This window comes from Herpailurus yagouaroundi, unplaced genomic scaffold (assembly GCF_014898765.1).
Source record: "Herpailurus yagouaroundi ecotype Mexico unplaced genomic scaffold, PumYag 221, whole genome shotgun sequence".
In the NCBI taxonomy this organism is placed as follows: domain Eukaryota; kingdom Metazoa; phylum Chordata; class Mammalia; order Carnivora; family Felidae; genus Herpailurus; species Herpailurus yagouaroundi.
In genome coordinates this window covers 13,088,613-13,108,812 of record NW_024412452.1, presented here as the reverse complement: position 1 = coordinate 13,108,812, position 20,200 = coordinate 13,088,613, and the positions used below count along the sequence as shown (strand labels likewise).

The following is a 20,200-nucleotide window of genomic DNA, read 5'->3' as shown; positions in this document are numbered from 1 at the left end:
GGCCAACCCCACTGGAAGCTCTGGAGTGTATTTGGCTCGACAGATGTCCTTCACTAGCATGGAAAGGCCAGGAATTTACACCCCTGTCTTGGTCAGTCTTTGGGTTTGGGCTGCCTTAGGATGGTGGCTCTCTTCAGCTGATATGGAGCTGTTGGCAGGACAAGTCCTTTCTTGAAGAGGGGTCTACGTGGTGCATATCCATGTCTAGCCCGCTGCAGTGGTGTGGAGGCAGTGAGATAGAGACCAGAGGATGAACAAGAATGTTATTAGAAGGTAGAACCAGTGAGGCCAGATGATTCATTAGATTGATTAGATGTGTGAGTTCTTACATTCTTTCATTTGCTCAGCAAATATTTCCTGAGAACTATTATGTACCAGGCACTGTTCAAGGCACTGGGGACTCAACAGTGAACAAAGCAGACAAAAATCCTTATCCTTGTGGAGCTTATAGTATAGTATAGTAAGGGAGACAGAATAACTAACATATGCAAGTGAAATGTAGAGAATGTTAGGAAGTGGTACATGCTAAGAAGAACAATAAAGCCTAGAAGGAGGATTGAACATATCTATGTATGCTTGAATATGGGATATTGCAATCTAGTAGGGTTGGCAGTGAAGGCTATATTAAAAAAGTTACTTTTCAGTAAAGGTGTAAAGGAAGTGAGGGGGCTGGCCATGTGGATATCTGAGGAAAGAATATTCTCAGTGAAGATACAAATACAATGATTCTGGAACTTGAGGTGATGGAGAAAATATTAATAATAAAGATTGAATTTATAAGTGTATCATATCTGTAGCTGTTATATTGGGAATGGCACACAAATGAGGAAATATCCTTCTAGTATTATAATGAATAACTCACTTGTTACTATAAATGAAATATGAACCCACAATCATTCAGATCTATACTCATTTGCCAACTGTGATCTTAGGTTGTCTATCCATACAAGAGGTTGTTAAAAATCAGTGAAAGCCTTTGGCTCTATGGTATTCACAATAAAAAGTATTGTATATTTTACTATTATTTGTAAATTATGTACTAGACATCCTTTATATCAGTAAAATTTATATGCCAAAGGCCATCCCACCCAAGCTGGTTGTTAAACACTTACTAGTACAACACTGGGTTGGAGAAAGATGGGGAAGAGATCTGGGCCCTGGTGGTGCTTTTATGAATTCCTAGCCACAGGTAAATGAAGACTCTAGTAGTAAAAGGAAGTAAGAGAAAGTTGCAACCTTTCTTCTGGGGTCTCAAATTTCCTTAATCATCTTCTTCTTCTTCTTCTTCTTCTTCTTCTTCTTCTTCTTCTTCTTCTTTTTCTTCTTCTTCTTCTTCTTCTTCTTCTTCTTCTTCTTCTTCTTCTTCTTCTTCTTCTTCTTCTTCTTCTCCTTCTTCTTCTACTTTCTACTTGGAAGCTTTTGAGTTCATCTGGTTCTGATGGTATCCCTTCAGCCTTCTCAAACTCAGAGTCTCCTCCTCTCTGTACAATGTCTTTGGGTTGCTGAATCTCCTGGAGAGGCTGCCTGGCAGTAGATTTTCTGGGTTGGGGGATGGATGGCGGGGGGGGGGGGGGTGGACACAAAGCTACAACTTTGTTCAATATCCCAGGCCCCAGCTTGTCTGGGTGAAAGGATCAGACATCTTATCTTCCTCAAAAGAGTTTAACTTCCCTACATGTAATAAACTGATTAGTAATAGCTAATACTTATTATGTTTTTATTATTAATTGTTATTATTTATTATTAATTAGCTGATGTTTTTGAGCAGTTACTTTGGGCCAGGTGCTCTGTTGGGAACTTACGTGTGTTATGTCTGCTGCCCACTACCTCTTGTGACGTCATTTTACAGAAGAAGAAATTAAAGCTCATAGAAATTAACTAGCTTAGGGTCACATGACGATTAAGGTAGAGTCTGGATTTGAACCTAAGATCTGTGTGACTTCAAAGATACTTGAAGCTACCTACTGTTCTATATTGCACATGGACTCTAGCCTTGTCTACAATGTAAAAAAAAAAAAACACACTAAAAAGAAAAATTAATTAGCTGACATTTTTATAGAGCATTACAATCTGACAAAACTGTTTTCATATATAATACCTTCCCAAGAGAGAAGGCAAATTGGGCTGCTTGAATATGTCATAGAAGGTTCATTGAAATGTAATTAGACCATTTTATGTGAAATAGTCTGTTTGTACTGAGCAACCTGTTCAGTGAAACAAAGCCAACTTCACTGATCTTTTCCTGTCAATCTGATTTCAAGAGCAAACTAACAGTGGTGAGAACTGACAGCTTTGAGGTGTCTTTCTGAATTTTCTTATCTCAGTTCTGCAACCTTGCCTTGGGCACCCCTGGGGAAATAATACAAATATTCTGTACTTTAGCCAAGTAACTTTGCATGTATGTCCCAGGGCATTGTGTAACCTGGACTGGATAGAAGAACATCTAAATTCTCAGTCTATCATAACTTAAAATTATTTAGAGAAATGGAGAGAAGTTGCCCCACTGAATCTTTCCTCCCTCCCTTCCTCCCTTCCTTCCATCTTTCCTTCCTGCCTTAATATGTTCATTCTCCAGGCCACTCAGAATTCTGTCCTTGGAGATTCGAAATGAGTAAGACCTGGTTGCTGTCCTGGAAAAACTCACAGCTTGGGGAACAGACAATCTATAATTACATTACAATATTTTTATCATTTGTTTTATTTTTTTTAAGTTAAAAAATTATTATTTATTTTAAGAGAGAGAGCAAGAGAGAGTGTGAGTGGAGGAGGGGCAGAGAGAAAGGGAGAGAGGGGGAGGGAGAGAGAGAGAGAGAGAGAGAGAGAGAGAGAGAGAGAGAGACCCAAACAGGCTCCATGCCATCAGCGCAGAGCCCGGATGTGAGGCTTGAACTTACAAACTGTGAGATCATGACCTGAACCGAATTTAAAAGTTGGACACTTCACCAACTGAGCCACAGAGGTGCCCCATTATCATTTACTTTATTTTAGATTAAAAGTGGTAGAGACCAAAACACTGGTCTTTCTCTAGCAAACATGACCCAGTTTTTCCATTTCTAACTATAGGAAAGTTTTAAGTAAGGATTACTCCTGGGTCCCCATCCCCTGCTTCCTCAGAGACTACCTGATCCCACCCTACGGCCCCCTCAGCCCAAGGAGGGGGTGGAGGAGGCAGACGGAGGCACCAGAGCCAATCCTGGGTGGCACTCCTCCAGGAGGCTCCAAGAAGGACCACTCTTTTAGGCTGGGTGAAATGACACTTCCTGTTTCAAAGAGAAGAGGCTTATTGTCCAGAGGGCTCCAGCAGCTTGGCGCCAGCCAGTGGAAGAGGTAAATATAAAGTCAATCGAGGAATGCAACTTAACTTCCTCTTGAAATGCAAACTAGGTTTAAAAATCCCAGGGAACGTGCTTCTGGGCACAGATGGTTTCTGGAGGTGGGCAGAACAGAGGGAGCCAGAGGAAGGCGCTGGGTGGCCGAGAGGGTGTGGGTTTGGTGTGGGTGGTCCTACTCACCTGCTGGGGCACAGGGTGAATGGATGTGTGAGAAGCAGAAAGGTTTTCTAAGTCTTTGATGGCCACTGACTGCCCTCTCCTCTCTTCCTGGGCTCCACATCTCCCAAACCTGCCAATAGAGGCTCACAGGGCAGCCCTGACATTTCTAGGAGCAGAATTATCAGAAATTGAATTTCCAGACTGTTCTAAATCAAGGCTCATTTTGCTGAGCCTCAGCTCCCCAGACTTTGGCTGGGTCAGCCTAGGACCTAGCTCAGGCATTAGCCCCTATTTGAGAACACTGGTCCTCCCAGCACCAGATGATAAGCTCTCTGAGCCAGAGGCTGTGTCTTATTTATCTTTATGCCTCCAGAGCTTCACATAATGTATCTGGCACATAGTAAGTGCTTAAAAAAATGTCTTAGTTTATTTGATTTTATAAAATCAAATAATTAAAAACTGTTGCTCTTGAAAGGACCCATATAAAGTTTTTATTTTTATTTAAAAATGTTTTAAAATTTATTTATTTTTGGGAGAGAGACAGAGAGAGTGAGTCAGGGAGGGGCAGAGAGGGAGAGGGAGAGAGAGAATCCCAAGCAGGCTCCGCACTGTCAGCACAGAGCCTGATGTGGGGCTTGAACTCACAAACCGTGAGATCATGACCTGAGCTGAAACCAAGAGTCAGACACTTAACCAACTCAGCCACCCAGCCGCCCCAACCCACATAATGTTTTTAAATGAAATAAGGATAGATGTACAATTTTTTAAGAAAAAGTCACAGGTTCTTTAAGAACATAAGGGGTGATATCTTAGTCTACTCAGGCCACCATCACAAAATATGACAGAAGTTAATTTTCTCACTGCTCTGTGGGTTGAGAATTTCAAGATCAAGGTCTAGGATGGTGGGTTTCCGATGAGGCCTCTCTTACCGGTGGTAGATGGCTGTTTTGTCCTCACAAGGCCTTCCCTCTGAGTATTTACAAGGAGAAAGAAAGTGACTTCTCCAGTGTCTTTTCTTATAAGAACACTAATCCTGTAGAATCAGGGCCCCATCCTTATGACCTCATTCAACCTTAATTACCTCCTAAAGGCCCCATCTCCACAGTCACATTGGGGGTTAGGGCTTCGACATATGAATTTTGGGGGGACACAATTTAGTCCCTAGCAGGTGGTGCAAATAATAAACATGAATATCCTAAGTGTAGCCCCAGATGAGAAATGGTCAGGACGAGCCCTTTCTCTCAGCAGCTGGGGGCTTTGCTCAGAACTGCCGATTCTTGCAAATCTCTTCTTCTCTAAGCCTTCTTACTGCACACCCCACTTCGGGTCCTCTCCATCTCTCTGTGAATTTATTTTTACTCAGGCAAGAGTAAGGAAGGAGTCATTTTCATTGTCCACAAATGGATCACAATGGATTCCATGGCTAACCCTCCTCTCCCTTCCCAGAGGGAGGAGAACTTGGGGGGTTAATGGAGGACTTGAGCTACCAGTTAACTACACAGGGTCACCATGCCTTTTCTCCTTTCTTAATGTGGTAGCAACTGTGAGAGAATCAGACCAGGGAAAGTGGGGGAGTGGGAGGGAGCTGAGCTTTGGCCTAAGAAAGGCATCTGACAAACATACAAATACACTGCTATTATAAAGGAAGATATAAAAATGGTTATAAACAAACTCATTACCATATTTGAGCATTAAACTTCATCCTTATGTGGCATGTGTCTTTTTGCACCAGTAACTGAACTCCGTTAAGCACAAAGTTTTGGAGTGTTTTTCTGGTTTATGTAATTCTGGAAGGGTCCAGAATGTGGTTCTGGTAGGTCTCCTGATGAAAAGAAAAGGCCCTGGTACTATCTCTGACAGGGACAGGTAATAAGCATTCACTAAACTGCCTAATGAGCATCTTGGTGGAGATTAAAGGCTGAGTAGGTGTTTTTCCAGGCTATACATATAATTTAAATTTAAATCTTTATTTATTTTACACTGATTAGTCTAGAAGTTGTTTTCTTAGGAGCAAACACTGAACCATGCATATTTCCATTGTTAAAAGGAAAAATAAAATATCCATGAAATGCAAGAGGCCCTTCCAGTTCTTGGCAAAGGGCCAGTTCCATCTCCCCTGTGGAGGCACTTGGTCATTTGTTGTCTTGCAGGTGCCGTTTGTTTCCTAATCCCTGCTCTACCTGTTTCTCAGTGTCTTAGGTATTGCTTTGAGTATAGAATATGTTTTATTTTTTCCTCTTCAAAGATATGTGTGTGTGTGTGTGTGTGTGTGTGTGTATGTGTGTGTGTGAGAGAGAGACAGAGACAGAGAAAGAGAGAGAGAGAGAGACTGTAAAAGCAATTCATGAATTCGTGTTCCCTGTAAAAATGTGCCAAGTGCAGAATGATATTAAGAAGCGGGAACAGGGGTGCCTGAGTGGCTCAGTCAGTTAAGTATCCAACTCTTGATCTCCGCTTAGGTCATGATGTATGGTTTGAGAGTTTGAGCCCCACATCGGACTCTGCGCTGATGGTGCTGAGCCTGCTTGGAATTTTCTCTCTCTCTCCTCTCTGCCCCTACCCCACTTGTGCTTTCTTACTCTCTCTCTCTCTCTCTCAAAATAAACAAATAAACTTAAAAAAAAAAAAGAAGCAGGAACAGGGGCATCTGGATAGCTCAGTCAGTTAAGCATCTGACTCTTGATTTTGGCTCAGGTCAAAATCTTGTGGTTTGTGAGATTGAGCCCCCTGTTGGGCTCTACACTGGCAACTCAGAGCCTGCTTAGGACTCTTTTTCTCTCTTTCTGCCCCTCTCCTGCTCATTCTCTCTCTCTTTCTCTCTGTCTCAAAATAAATAAATAAACTTAAAAAAATGAAGTAGGAACAAAAACCCCACTCATGCTCCTAGTACCTAAGTACTAAGTATTGGCAATTCCTATTTATAGTTTGTCTTATTTCTTTCCATTTGATTTTCTTTATATTTTTGACATAGTTGAATCACATTGTGATATTTTTCAATATTATATCTTGTTTTCTTCACCTGACATTATTTCTTATACAGTTTTGTTGTCATTCAAGCTAAAAACTCTGCAAACATAATTTTTAGTGGCTGACTGACATTCTGTCTTAGAGACAGTTATTGGATAATTTTTCAAAGGTAAAAGTACGACTCTCATATAAATGTAAAATGAGCACACCAGAGATTTTATTTAAATCATTAATGAATAAGGGACCCAGAAAATGCTGCAACTCATTCAAAGGGGAATTGAAAGAACTACAGAGATATAGACAATAGGGGATGCTGGAATGAATTTACAAGTAGATGCTAAACTGGACTATCCGGAGGGTGATACACATTCCACTAGATATAATTCATTTGCATTTCTAAGGATACAAGGAATTCCCATTTTTATCTGTTTCTGCACCTTATTCACAGACAATGAATGGCGCTCATAATCTTTTTTGGCCCTCTGAAAGTCTCTTACAATTTTTCCCAGCAAGATGTAATATGAGTTTACTTAGCCGTTAGGACTGTGTGTGGTGCGCCTACATGTTGGCATGTATGACAGGAGGACTGGCTTTCTTCCATCTGAGACAGATGCAGCGAGCCGTTGAGCCTCTTGGGGCCCTCAGGGTTTTCATCTGTAGCGAGAGGATAGCTTGGATGGTTTCTGAAGGTCTTTTCTGAAGCTCTGATGTCCACAGCTCCCCCAATTACTTCAAGGTAAAGGTCCACATGGGATGCATAGCTATTTCTTTGTGTATTTCTATTCTTAGTCTTTTCAGCAAGATCATACAGGCTGGAATGAATTTGATTCTAGAGCCTCATAGATTTAACATCACATTCCATGGATTCTAAAATTAAAACAATTAAAAAAAATTTTTTTAAAGTAGGTTTCACACGTATTGCAGAGCCCAGAGTGGGGCTCGAACTCATGACCCTGAGATCAAGACCTGAGCTGAGATCAAGAGTTGGCCGCTTAACCCACTGAGCCACCCAGGTGCCCCTAAAATTAAACAACTCTTTAATTGGGGGTTTTCTTGCAAAAGATGATGCCTTAGGAGGGCTTTTGAGCAGGTGGTAATCATGATGTAGTGTTCATGGTGCATGCACACACACATGTTCATTTGATTGTTATTCCTGTTGGCTTGAATGGGCAGTTTCCACTCTTTGACCTTTTAGTCAGCAAATCATTTAAGGAAGGAATAAGACTCTTTGGTTATTATCTGAAAAATTTCTATTAACTTCTGGAAATGTCAGTTTTAATCCATGAAGAATGGGTGGCAGTGGCTTGGAAGATGATGACACTCTCCTTTTAGAAGGTTTGTGTCACCAACAGCTTTGGGACCACAGAAGAGAGTATGTACATAACCAATAGGAGAACATCGAGGACTCTGAGTTGAAAAGTGATTCTGAAGGATTGGATTCTGAATGTGTAGAAAGTTTAGGAAAATCTTTTTTTAAATTAATTTTTTAATGTTTTTATTTATTTTTGAGAGAGAGAGAGAGAGAGAGAGGCATGAGTGGGGGAGGGGTAAAGATAGAGGGAGACACAGAATCCAAAGCAGGTTCCAGGCTCTGAGCCATCAGCACACAGCCTGATACGGGGCTCGAACTTGTGAACCACAAGATCAGGAACTGAGTCGAAGTTGCATGCTTAATTGACTGAGCCACCCAGGCGCCCCTAGGAAAATCTAATTGATTGTTAATTTTCCTTTTGAATGTAAGCCCAAGGATGGAATAAGATAAAAATCATGTTCAATAAAAAGAACTCCTCTTTTAATAAGTTCAGATACATTATAAGAGTAGCAAAGCATTGTGTCATAGGTTGCCATTGTTTTTGCTTTTTTGGTACATAAAAAAATGGTGCTTCTTACTATTGATGGTGTTTTAAAATTGTCTAAACATAGTACCCTTACAGAAAGGAGAAAGAGACACCCCAGTAAAAGTAAATAGATTACAAGATGCACTCACATTTCAGAAACATTAAAAAAAATCAAAACCGAGAAACAAACAAAAACCATGAGTCTTAGGGGGCACCTGCGTGGCTCAGTTGGTTAAGCATCCGACTCTTGATTTCGGCTCGGGTCATGATCTCATGGTCATGAGATTGAGCCCTGCATCAGGCTCCATGCTGAGTGTGCTTGGGATTCTCTCTCACCCTCTCTTTCTGCTTCTCTTCTGCTTACACTCGCTGTCTTTCTCAAAGCAACAACAACAAAACAAAACAAAACAAAAACACACACCATGAGCCTTAGAATTGAGAAAATATGGTATTTGCCTTTGTTCAGTGGCTGGAGAAAAACTAGAACATGAATCTCCTCCTGCCTCATGAACAGAAGGGATTTGGTAACCCAAGTAAAACAAAACAAACAACAATCCAAAACTGTATTATTTTTTTTCCTGATTACAAAAGTAATACTTGTTAGAGGAAACTCACTGATGGATGGATAAATAAAATGAGGTATATCCATAAAATGGAATATTACTGAACTATAAAAAGGAATGAAGTACTGAAAAATGCTGCACCATGAACCTAGAAAACATGCCAAGTGAAAGAAGCCAGATACAGAAGGACAAATATTGGGTGATTCCATTTTTACAAAGTTTAAATGCAGAATAGGCAAATTCACTGAGATAGAAAGTAGGTGAACGATTGCCAGGGGCTAGTAGGAGGGGCGAATGAGAAGTGACTGTGTAGTAAGTACGAGGTTTCCTTTTGGGGTGATGAAAATGTTTTGGAATGTATGAAATGCCATTGAGATGTATGATGTGAAATGGTTAAAATGGTAAATTATACATTACATGTATTTTACCACAATAAAAGTAGATAAATAGCCTCCCCCAAACTAATATTTGTTGAAAATTTTAGAAAACTCTGAATTGTAAAAAAAAGAGGAAGTGAGGCAATATTAGTGATGGAGTCTTGAGTTCCTTAGTGATCAGAGCTTGCCACTTACTTTCTGTTGTTTTTTGTCTTACTGAACCCAAGGGCTTAATAGTGGGGCTGATAGACAATTGGACACCCAAAGGTCCTTCCTCCTTCCTTTACAGGGCCACTTCCATCCTTGGAACTATTTCTCTGCATCCATGGGAACCAATGGGATGGGCAATTGGTCTCTCAGTTCCTTTACCAATGTTTCTTTTTAAATGTTTATTTATTTTTGAGAGAGAGAGACAGGGCGGGCTTGCGAACAAGTGGGGGAGGGGAAAAGAGAGAGGGAGACAGAGGATCCAAAGTGGGTTCTGCACTGAGAGCCGGAAGCGGGGCTCTAACTCACCAACTATGACATCATGACCTGAGTCGAAGTCAGATGCTTAACTGACTGAGCCACCCAGGCACTCCACCAATGTTTCTGCAGTGTCCAGAAGGCTGTGAAGTGGCTCATGCCATCTGCCCCAACCTTTCCCCATCATCTTACAGGACATCTCCTTACATGTGCATTAGAGGACATAGGTATTCATAACTGAGAGGAAGACAAGAGCCTATGGAACTTCCCCCATGAAGCTTCAGGGGCAGTAGGAGGAGCTCCTTTTCTAACACAAGGAGAAGTTGCTTGGTGGTACCTCAAAGAAGCTCTGAGGGATAGGGGCGCCTGGGTGGCTCGGTTGGTTAAGCGTCCGACTTCGGCTCAGGTCATGATCTCACGGTTGGTGAGTTCGAGCCCAGTGTCGGGCTCTGTGCTGACTGCCTGGAGCCTGTTTCAGATTCTGTGTCTCCCTCTCTCTCTCTGCCCTTCCCCTGTTCATGCTCTGTCTCTCTCTGTCTCAAAAATAAATAAACGTTAAAAAAACATATTAAAAAAAAAAAAAGAAGCTCTGAGGGGTAAGGGAGAGAGGACAGTGAAAGCTTCTCAGTGGGTGAGACCTGAAAGATGTGCAAAGTTAGACGCGCAAAGTTCTGTTTTCTAAGAACCATTGCCTAAACTTTCTCTACATCTTATCATGGAGGAAACAGTGCATCTTTGCTTCTGGACCATTTGGAGCAAGTAGGAGCTGGGGGTAGAGAGAGGGTTCCAGGGACAGAGAAGAGCTGATGAAAGCTTGGAGGCAGGGGGGAGCTTGGCATGTAGGGGTTGCTAAGAGGATCTCCACCTGGCTAGTGTTGGAGTCTGTGAGGGTCCCTGGAATGAGGTGGGCTGCAGGGTCAAACCATGGAGGGGCTTTGAGGCTTTCAGTACTTTATCCTATGACCGAAGTGAGCCTCATTTTCCTTTCTTGATACAGGAACATTTAAGAAGTCATTTTTTCCTGTAAAGGCCAGTTTTGTCTGTGTTGACAGTTGTCCAAGAGGATAAACCCACTCCTCTAGAAGTTTGCTCAATGGAGTTGAGATAGCTCTGAAGCCACCAGTCAGTGGAGGCTCTCACTTCTAGTAACTTCTCATCATGCAAGGAAAGGGGCTCCTCCTGCTGCACCTGAAGCTTCATGGGGGAAGTTGTACAGAATCTTGTCTTTCTCGCAAATGACATTTCTATTGAAGAGCTCGTGCTCCCCACCCTTACCTTTAATACCCCAAGTTAGACACTTGGTCAAGCCATCACCCCCCTGCCTGGGGTTATAAATCAGGTAGTAAGCATTCTGGTAGCCATTCAAGCAAAAGGGGCCAAGGTTCTCACTATGGTTCAACGTGCAGACTTTGGTTTAGCTCCTGGTTTGGGGTCTGCATTTCATCCACTCCTTCCTGGTGGTGCCTGGGATTTGGAGTCTATCTGGTTCACTTTCTCCAGAGACTAAACTTCCTGGAGATTGGGAAAGTGCTGTCACCTGTTCGCTTGCCTGAGGAAGGGATCACCGTAGGTTTAAAGGTTTCCATTGGCTTTCAACCAATCTTTCTGTTTTAGCCCCACACCTTATTCTCTCTTCTGTGTTTCTGGGTGCCTCCAGTTTCTGAGTGGCTTAGGAGTTCTGCTTAGCAATATCTTGCTTCTCATTGGCACTCTTTCTTTAGGTACTCATGTTTCTCCTCTGCCTCATCATTTCTCTTCTTCTACTTGCACGATTATGATATGGGTTATAGATGGCTCTTAATTTCATCAAAAGTGGAGTTTATATTTCTGGTTCTCGTTCTTACTGTTTTAAAATGATTTCTGCGAGAAGGAGGAAGGCATACCTTTAGTGCATGACTTTAAATCTGGAAGCCTGATAGGCATTACATTTTATGCAGTCAAACATGTTAGTCTTTTTCCTTAAGGCAGTGGTTGTCAGCCTGGTTGTGTATTAGAATCACTGAGAGGCATTAACAAAATACCAGTGCCATAGTGTTGTCCCAGATGAATTCCAGTAGACTCCTGGGAGTGGCTCAGGACCCTTGATAATTCTGAGGCACAGATTGAGGTGAGGTTTGAGGATTTCTGCCATATGGTCCTTCCTATCATTTTAAAAACTTTTATTATTACTTACGTTTTAAATTTATATCCAAGTTAGTTAGCATACAGTGCGGTAATGATTTCAGGAGTAGAATCTTCCTATCATCATTTTTAAGAGTAGAAATTCCTGTCTAAATCCAAGGTTTATAATCTACTTTTTTTTTCCCCCTCAGTGTATGAGTCAGGGTTCTCCAGAGAAATAGAACCAACAGGGGGTGTGTGTGTGTGTGTGTGTGTGTGTGTGTGTGTGTGTGTGTATGTCTGTGTGTATGTCTGTGTGTGTGAGTGTGTGTATAAAGAGGTTTATTATAAGGAATTGACTCATGATTATGGAGTCTGGTAAGCCCTAAATCTTCAGACCTGGTGTTCCAGTTTGAGTCTGAAGGGTGCAGGCTACTGTAGAACCCGGAAAAGACAATGTTCCAATTCAAAGATCCATCAGGCAGGAGAATTCCCTTTAGCTCAAGAAAGGGTCAATCTTTTCTTCTAGTCATGTCTTTGACTGATTAGATGTGGCCCAGATACATTATGAAGGGCAATCTGTTTTACTCAGTCTATGAATTTAAATGAGAATCTATCTAAAAACATTCTCACGGAAACAACCAGAGTGATATTTGACCAAATATCTGGGCATCCTGTGGCCCAGGCAAGTTGACACCTAAAACTAACCATCACAGCAGCTATGATCTGTTGTTTTTTTTTTTCCATTTAGCTTTTCAATTATCCTGGAATTGATTTTGATATACAGTGTAAGATCAAAATCTAAATTAATTTATTTTATTTTTAAAAATATTTTTTTAATGCTTATTTTTGAGAGAGACAGAGCGTGAGCTGGGGAGGGGCAGAGAGAGAGGGAGACACAGAATCCCAAATAGGTTCCAGGCTCTGAGCTGTTATGACGGTACAGAGCCCGACGCAGGGCTCGAACCCACAGACAGCGAGATCATGACCTGAGCTGAAGTTGGACGCTTAACCAACTGAGCCACCCAGGCACCCCTAAATTATTTTATAAATAACCAACCAACCATCCCAACACTCTATATTGGTTATTCCTTTCCATTTCCATTGAATTGGGTTTCAGTTCAGTTTATTTTTTAGTTCAACAGATGTTCTTCCTTTGTCATGTCTTAAAAATCTTATATATTTGTTTCTTTCAGATAAAAATTTTCTAGGCCATTTTATCTCCTATCATGGCCAATGCCTCGAAGAAGCGGGGAATTCTCCTTTTACAAAAAAGAAAATGAAGAAACAAACAAAAAACCCCACAAATTTAATCTCTTGCAGGGCACCACTCTGCTAGGATACCCCATCCACATGAAAAAGACTAGTGAATATGATACAGTATAACTAGTGACTGTGTGCTCTAGAAAAGCAAGGATCAGCATGGACTGGGTTTTGGTGGTGACATTATGGAAGAAGGGAGTTTGGCCTACTGGGACTCTAGGAGGAACATTCGAAGGAATGTGGGAAATTAATTTGAGGATGAGAGTTGTAGCCTGAGAACTTGTTTGGCGATCAGTAAAGTTATCAGGTTATTTGCTGCCTTCATTTCTGGATCTGTGAAATGGGCTTTATTTCTCCAGCTCTCTCCTTGATGAGGGGGTGGTATACAGAAGACTGAGAGAACATTTGCGATGTGTTTGGAGTTCTTTAAAGAAAAGCCAAGAGAACTACAAGGCATTTATTCATTAAGTATGAAAACCTTTCATCCCCCACCCACCCCCCACCTGGAGACCTTGGTTATAAAGAAATAATGCAATAATTGTGTTGCAACATGTTTTTCCTCTGGTCTATTTCTTATTCCTCTGGAGTAAGAGGCATGGACATTTAGACCTCAACTGAAGGCATTGATTGGGAGGGTTTCTCCCAGAGTTGGCCCACTTGGAAACTAGGTAATCCAAGCTAGAGGAAAAAGGCCCCCCCCCCCCCCCCCCGACACACACACAGCTTGTTAGCACACACAACACAAAGCTTTTAACTCAGATCAGAGAGTTCAGTTGGCCTTTACGTGTGAGCCTGTGAGCCGGGGGCTGGAGGCGGTTGAGTTCGGTTGGAAAGGGGATGGCAGGAATGTTCTTGCTTTTCCTCAGTCAAGAGTTTGTCGGGGTGGGGAAAGGGGGAAGGGAGAGGGAAATTTGCCAAAATGGTAAAGGAGGAGCTAGAGAAGGGTGGAGTGTGTCAGGAATGTACTTGAGAGTTATCAGAAGCTGAGGCCTCCTTTCATGGAAACCTGGCTGTTGAGTTGGTTGATGTGTTTTTCCAAACTCCAAACTCCTGTGATTCAGGACTGTGGCTTTAGTAATTATCCAGGTACTACTTTGCCCTTGTGCGTAAATGGCCAATTATCTCAAACTGTCAAAAGGGCCCAGAAGTCTCAAGTAAGGATCAGTTTCCTAAAGTCAGGGAATGAGCTGACCCAATTTTAAAAAGTTCCAGGAACAGATCTGGAGACAGCATGGCTTTGTGTGGGTGTATGGAAGTGTGGGGGAGGAATAGAGTTTCATTTTTTTAAGAACAGCTTTATTGAGATATAATTCACATACCATACAATTTACCCATTTAAAGTGTACAATTCCCTGCTCTTTAGTATACACACAGAATTGTGCAACCATCACCAAAATTAATTTTAGAACATTTATCACTTGAAAAAGAAGCACTGTGCCTTTTAGCAACCCTCCCACCTCCAACTTCCCACCCCACCCTAGGCCTAAACAACCATGTACTTTCTGCCTCTATAGATTTCCCTATTCTGGACTTTCATATAAATGGAATCATATAATATGTGGTCCTTAGTAATTGGCTTCTTTCACTTAGCATAATGTTTTCAAGGTTCATCCATGTTGTAGCACGTATCAATATTTCATTCCTTTTTATGGTTAAATAATATCCCATTGTATGGATATGGTGCTTTTGTTTATACATTCATCAGTTTATGGACATTTAGGTTGTTTCTACCTTTTGGTGATTATAAATAATGCTGCTATAAACAACCATGTAAAAGTTTCTATGTGGGCATATGTTTTCAGTTCTTGAGTAAATATCCAGGAGTGGAATTGCTGGGTCATATGGTAATTCTATGTTTATCTCTTTGAGGAACAATTTTCCACAGCAGCTGTATCATTTTGCATCCTTACCAGCAATGCAGAAGAGTTCCAACTTCTCCACATCCTCATAAAAACTTATTTTTTTTTTAATATTGTAGTAGCCATCCTTGTGGTTATTAAGTGGTATCTCATTGTAATTTTGATTTGCATTTCCTTAATGACTCGTTGAGTTAATTTTTGAATATGGTATGGGGTAAGGTTCCCACTTTATTCTTTTGCATGTGGTTATCCAGCATCGTTTGTTGAAAAGAGTGTTCTCCATCTAATGGTTTGGGAACCCTTTGTTGAAAAACAACTGACCATATATGTATGGGTTTATTTCTGGACTCTTATTAATATTTTTAATTTTTTTAAATGTTTTTATTTTATTTTTGAGAGAGAGATAGAGCATGAACGGGGGAGGGGCAGAGAGAGAGGGAGACACAGAATCTGAAGCAGGCTCCAGGCTTTGAGCTGTCAGCACAGAGTTTGACGGAGGGCTTGGACCCATGAGCTGTGAGATCATGACCTGAGCCGAAGTCGGACACTTAACCACCTGAGCCATCCAGGCGCCCCTCTGGACTCTTATTTTTATTCCATTGGTTTATATGTATATCCCTATGCAAGTATCACACTGTCTTGATTTCTGTTGTTTGTAGTAAATTTTGAAGTTGGGAAGTGTGAATCCTACTTTGTTCTTTTACAGGACTGTTTGATTATTCTGGTCCCTTGAAATTGCATATGGATTTTACAATTATCTGGTCAATTTCTATACGGAAGTTAGCTGAATTCTGATAGGTATTTTGGTTGAATCTGTAGGTAAGTTTGGGGAGTTTTGCCATCTTACCAATTTTAAGTCTACTGATCCATGAACATGGGATGGTTTTCCATTTATTTAAATTCTTTAGTTTCTTTCAAGACCATTTTGTAGTCTTTAGAATAGAGTATAAAATTTTGCACTTCTTTTGTTAAATTTATTCCTAAATATTTTACTTTTTGATACTATTGTGAATGGATTTGTTTTCTTTTCTTTCTTTCTTATTTGATTTGTTTTCTTAATTTCATTTTCAGATTATTCATTGCAAATGCATAGAAATATAATTGATTTTTTGTATTTGGATCTTGTATCCTGCAATCTTGCTGATCTAGTTTATCAGGTCTAATAGTATTTTTAGTGGATTTCTTAGGATTTTTTACGTACAACATCAGATCATCTGTGACTGGAGATAGTTTTACTTCTTCCTTTCAATCCGGATACTTTTAATTTCTTTTTCTTATCCTTTGTCCTGAGAAATGGTGTCTTAAGAGATTGGAAAGACTAAAGTTTACTGGACCAACCTCTGGAGAGAAGCTTGAAAGGATACGCACTGTGTGTTCAGCAGCCTAGTTGGTGACCACACATGTATCCATTTATCAAAAACAAAACAAATGTGGAGCATTTATGGTATCCTAAAAGTCTAATGGGAATGTTCTTCCGTTGGACTAATACATTTCTTTTTCAATGGACACTTATTGAGAACTTCTTTCTGACATATTCTTTTCCAGGCACCTGGTACATGGTGCTGAGTGGGAGTGGCCAGTACTGTGCTCAAGGTCTAATCAGGGAGATAGACAAGCCAAACTGATAATTATACACTCATGACAGCAACACAGTTTATGGGAGGGATGTACAGAGTGATATAGGAACACAGCAGAGAGGAAACTGGGAGAGCAAAAGGGGGAAAGGATTCTCAAAGGAGGCAGATTGGATTGTGACATCTCGGAAAGTAGGTAGGGGACCCAAGTGTGTTTCAGATACATACAAAGCCCCAACTGGCCCTCTGCTAGGACCAGTGCTCCAGTGATTTCTCTTTCCCTATTTGATTATTGTGCAAATAGGAGTGTGTAGACCTCTAGCGGGAGTCCTTCAAGGGTCCTGGAGGACTGAGTAAGTCTAAGGAGAAATAGAAAGAATGGTTAAGTCCAACCAGGAAGCATAAATATGACTTCCTCATGGCTTCTTGAGAGAAATTACTCATCCTTGTCATCCTTCTCTTCCCAGCAACCCTCTTCCCTTGGTCTGTCATGTGACTTTATTCTATGGCATTCTGCTCTACCCAGGGCAATGGGCCTCAGTTCAAATCCTGCCTCAGGTAGCCACAAATGTCTACTTTGTTCTGTTGAGCAGGTCACAAATGTACCCTCAAAATGCCTGACTGTCGGGTGGCCAACCATGCTGGTTTGCCTGAGAGTATCCCAGTTTTACATGGAAAATCCTGCATCCTGGGAAGCCCCTTAGCCCCAGGCAAACTGGAATGGGTTGCTTACTCTCTCAGTATGTCTAGATAGGAGCAATCTTCAAAGGAGTTTCATTAAATATCTGAAACCAAAGGTTTTAATGCATCTGGGAGGTACTATGGTCTATTGATGATTAATTAAGACCCTGGAGTTTAAGACCTAGGGAGACTTTTGGCCTAGGGAGACTTTTGGCTCTGTTAGTTACAGTTTCCAGACTTTGGGCCAGTTATCTATCATTCTGAGCCTTGCTTTTCACATCTGTGGAACTGTAGGAATAACAATCTCACAGGACTGTTGGGAATTGAGAGAATGCCTGCAAAATGTTTGGCACAGGCTCTGGAACATTGTAAGGAATCAATAAATGATCAATACTCTTGTTCAGATGTCAGCAAATTGCGGACAGTGGGCCAAATCCAGTCAGCCTCCTGTTATTATAAATAAAGTTTTATTGGAACACAGCCACATCCATGTGTTCACACATTTTATATGAGTTCTTTCAAGTTATAAAGGCAGAGTTGAGTAGCTGTGATAGCTGCAAAGCCTAAAGTATTTTCTAGTCCTTTATAGAAATAGTTTGCTGGTTTCTGGTTGTTAATATTACCAAGTACTGTTGAGGGAGTCCTGACTCAGAGCCAGGAAGCCTGGGCTCCAGTCTGATAGGCATGAGCTCTGTGACTTCTGGTAGATCTCTCAACTCTTCAGGATTAATGTCCTTGCTTGTGAAGCAAGCAGATGATGTATAAGGCCCATCCTTGTGGCCAAACTTCTGGGACCTATGTTTTGAACCTATGAGATGCTTAGGGAAAGAAGTTCTGTGGGTGAAGGGTGCAGTGGATTCAGGCTTTGATGCCTCATTCTTGAATTCCCCAGATTTGATGTGGTGTTCCCTTCCTGAGCTGCACCCTTTCCAGTAAGTCCCAGCAGCCTTCAGGAGAGGCGGGCTGAGCAAGCTCATCCAACCCTCCAGAAAGTCTCTGTCAGTGGCTCTAGAGAAGTCAGGGGCCACGTCCGACCTCACCAGGGTGCCTGGTTTCTGGTGTGAGGAAGAATGAATCATGACCCACTCTTACCTGATCTACCCGCTTACAGGGCATTGTGGAGAGTCACCCTTAGTAGCTAATGATAATTTTTAAATGACTCTGAGCCACCTCAGAGGTCTGCCTCTACTTTCTTGAAAGTACAGATTACAGAATGCTGTCTTCTGGTTTCATAACTGGAGAAAATGCACATTAACATATAGAGAGACACAGAGACAGGGAGAGAGACACACAGAGAGAAACAGAGAGAGAGAGAAAGAGAGAACCAGGCTCTCATGAGTTTTCCATAATTAATAACTCATTATGTAGAAAACTCCCAACAACTCTTTAGATGTGACTCCATTTTATTAAGAAATCTCTTTCTACTCTTTTTTTTTTTCTTCCCTCCATTCCAGATGCTTTCCCTCATTCGTCTCCCTAGGCACCCAGTTTAAGTCCTTCTCCTTTGAGAACCTACTCTGGCTAACACAGGCCATCCGTCCCTCCCTTTTCTGCGTGGTTGGAGCCTCTACCCAGCACCTTGCACCTGGACTGGATTGTTTCCTGATAATTCCATGGGCATCGGTCTCCTCTTCCCAGAAGGACTGTCACTTCCACAAGGGTAGGGCAGGGCTGTGCTGTCTACCTCATCTGCATGCCCTGGGGGTTTGGGCTGGCACCAGGCACAGTAGGAGGTGGGGTCCTGGTAGAATGTTCTCCTCATCTGCCCACAGCCAGTTCCTGTACAGAGCTGGGACTTCCCATCTCATCCAGGCTCTGGAGGCTACCTTTAAACCTATCCTACGTCCGATCTCTTTTTCGATTTGTTATCCTAATAGGTGGGTTGATTCATCCTGCCCTGTGCTCTCCTTAAGGCTGTAGTATGTCAGGGCTGGACCTTTTCCCTGATTAGGATAACGTCAGAGTTTGGCTAGTGGCAGCCTTTCCCTAGTGAATAAAAAAAACAAACTGTATTATCACCACAAATGAATGCTTACCTGCCTTGTTCTCTTTTTGCAGAATAATTAACATTCTGTTGCTATGAAAGCCATGAATGTCATGGGATGTCTAATTACATTTACATACTGGAGCTCTTTTTGATGCTCTTTATTTTGGTGTCAACTTTTATTTTGATTATATGGGGGGAAAATGAACACTTTTTATTAAACCAATGTGGATATTAATTATTATCATTGATGTTCCAGCAGAAAAAATACACATTTAAGAAATAGGGTGTTCACTTCCTACACTCTCCCGGGCAGCTTATGGAGTGGCCTCTGGGAACCCAGCTGCAAGGGAATGAAGGCCCCATGGACATTTCTCTTTCTCACTGAGGATGGGAACCAGTGTGGGACCAAATGGTCAGGATCCTTCATTCATTCACTTTTTCTTGTGCATCTGCTAAGTACTAACAAATGAGAAGACATTTTCCATCGGTATGATTTGTTTTCCACACATGGAGTTTGGATTTTCTTATATATATATATATAGTATGATATATCTTTTATATATACATATATATAGTGTATTTTTTATATATACATATATATACACATATACATATACACATACACATATACATACATATGCATATATATATATATGTATATACACACATACATATTTTATTATTACTATTTTTTGAGAAAGCAAATGAGGGAGGGGCAGAGAGAGGGGGAGAGAGAGAATCTTAAGCAGGTTCCATGCCTAGCATGGAGCCTGACACGGAGCTTGATCCTGACAGTGAGATCATGACCTGAGCCGAAATCAAGAGTCAGACGCTTGACCGGCAGAGCCACCAGGGCGCCCTGGACTTTGGATTTTCTAATTTTTAAATTCCTATATAGCACACACCTGGTTAACCAGTCTTCCTTAGGACTCATGTGTAGTTGGACATTGAGAGGAAAAACTCACTTTCTACAAAGCAAAACACATCTGAGGTGCTGCTAGGCACGAAGAACCGTTTGCTATTCCTTGAACATGT

At 41.4% G+C, this 20,200-nt stretch overlaps 1 pseudogene; it reads left to right on the top strand.

Annotated features, from left to right (window-relative positions):
* LOC121019133 (ARL14 effector protein-like) overlaps positions 1 to 20,200 on the top strand; it is a 60,710-nt pseudogene that overhangs the window by 1,872 nt on the left and 38,638 nt on the right.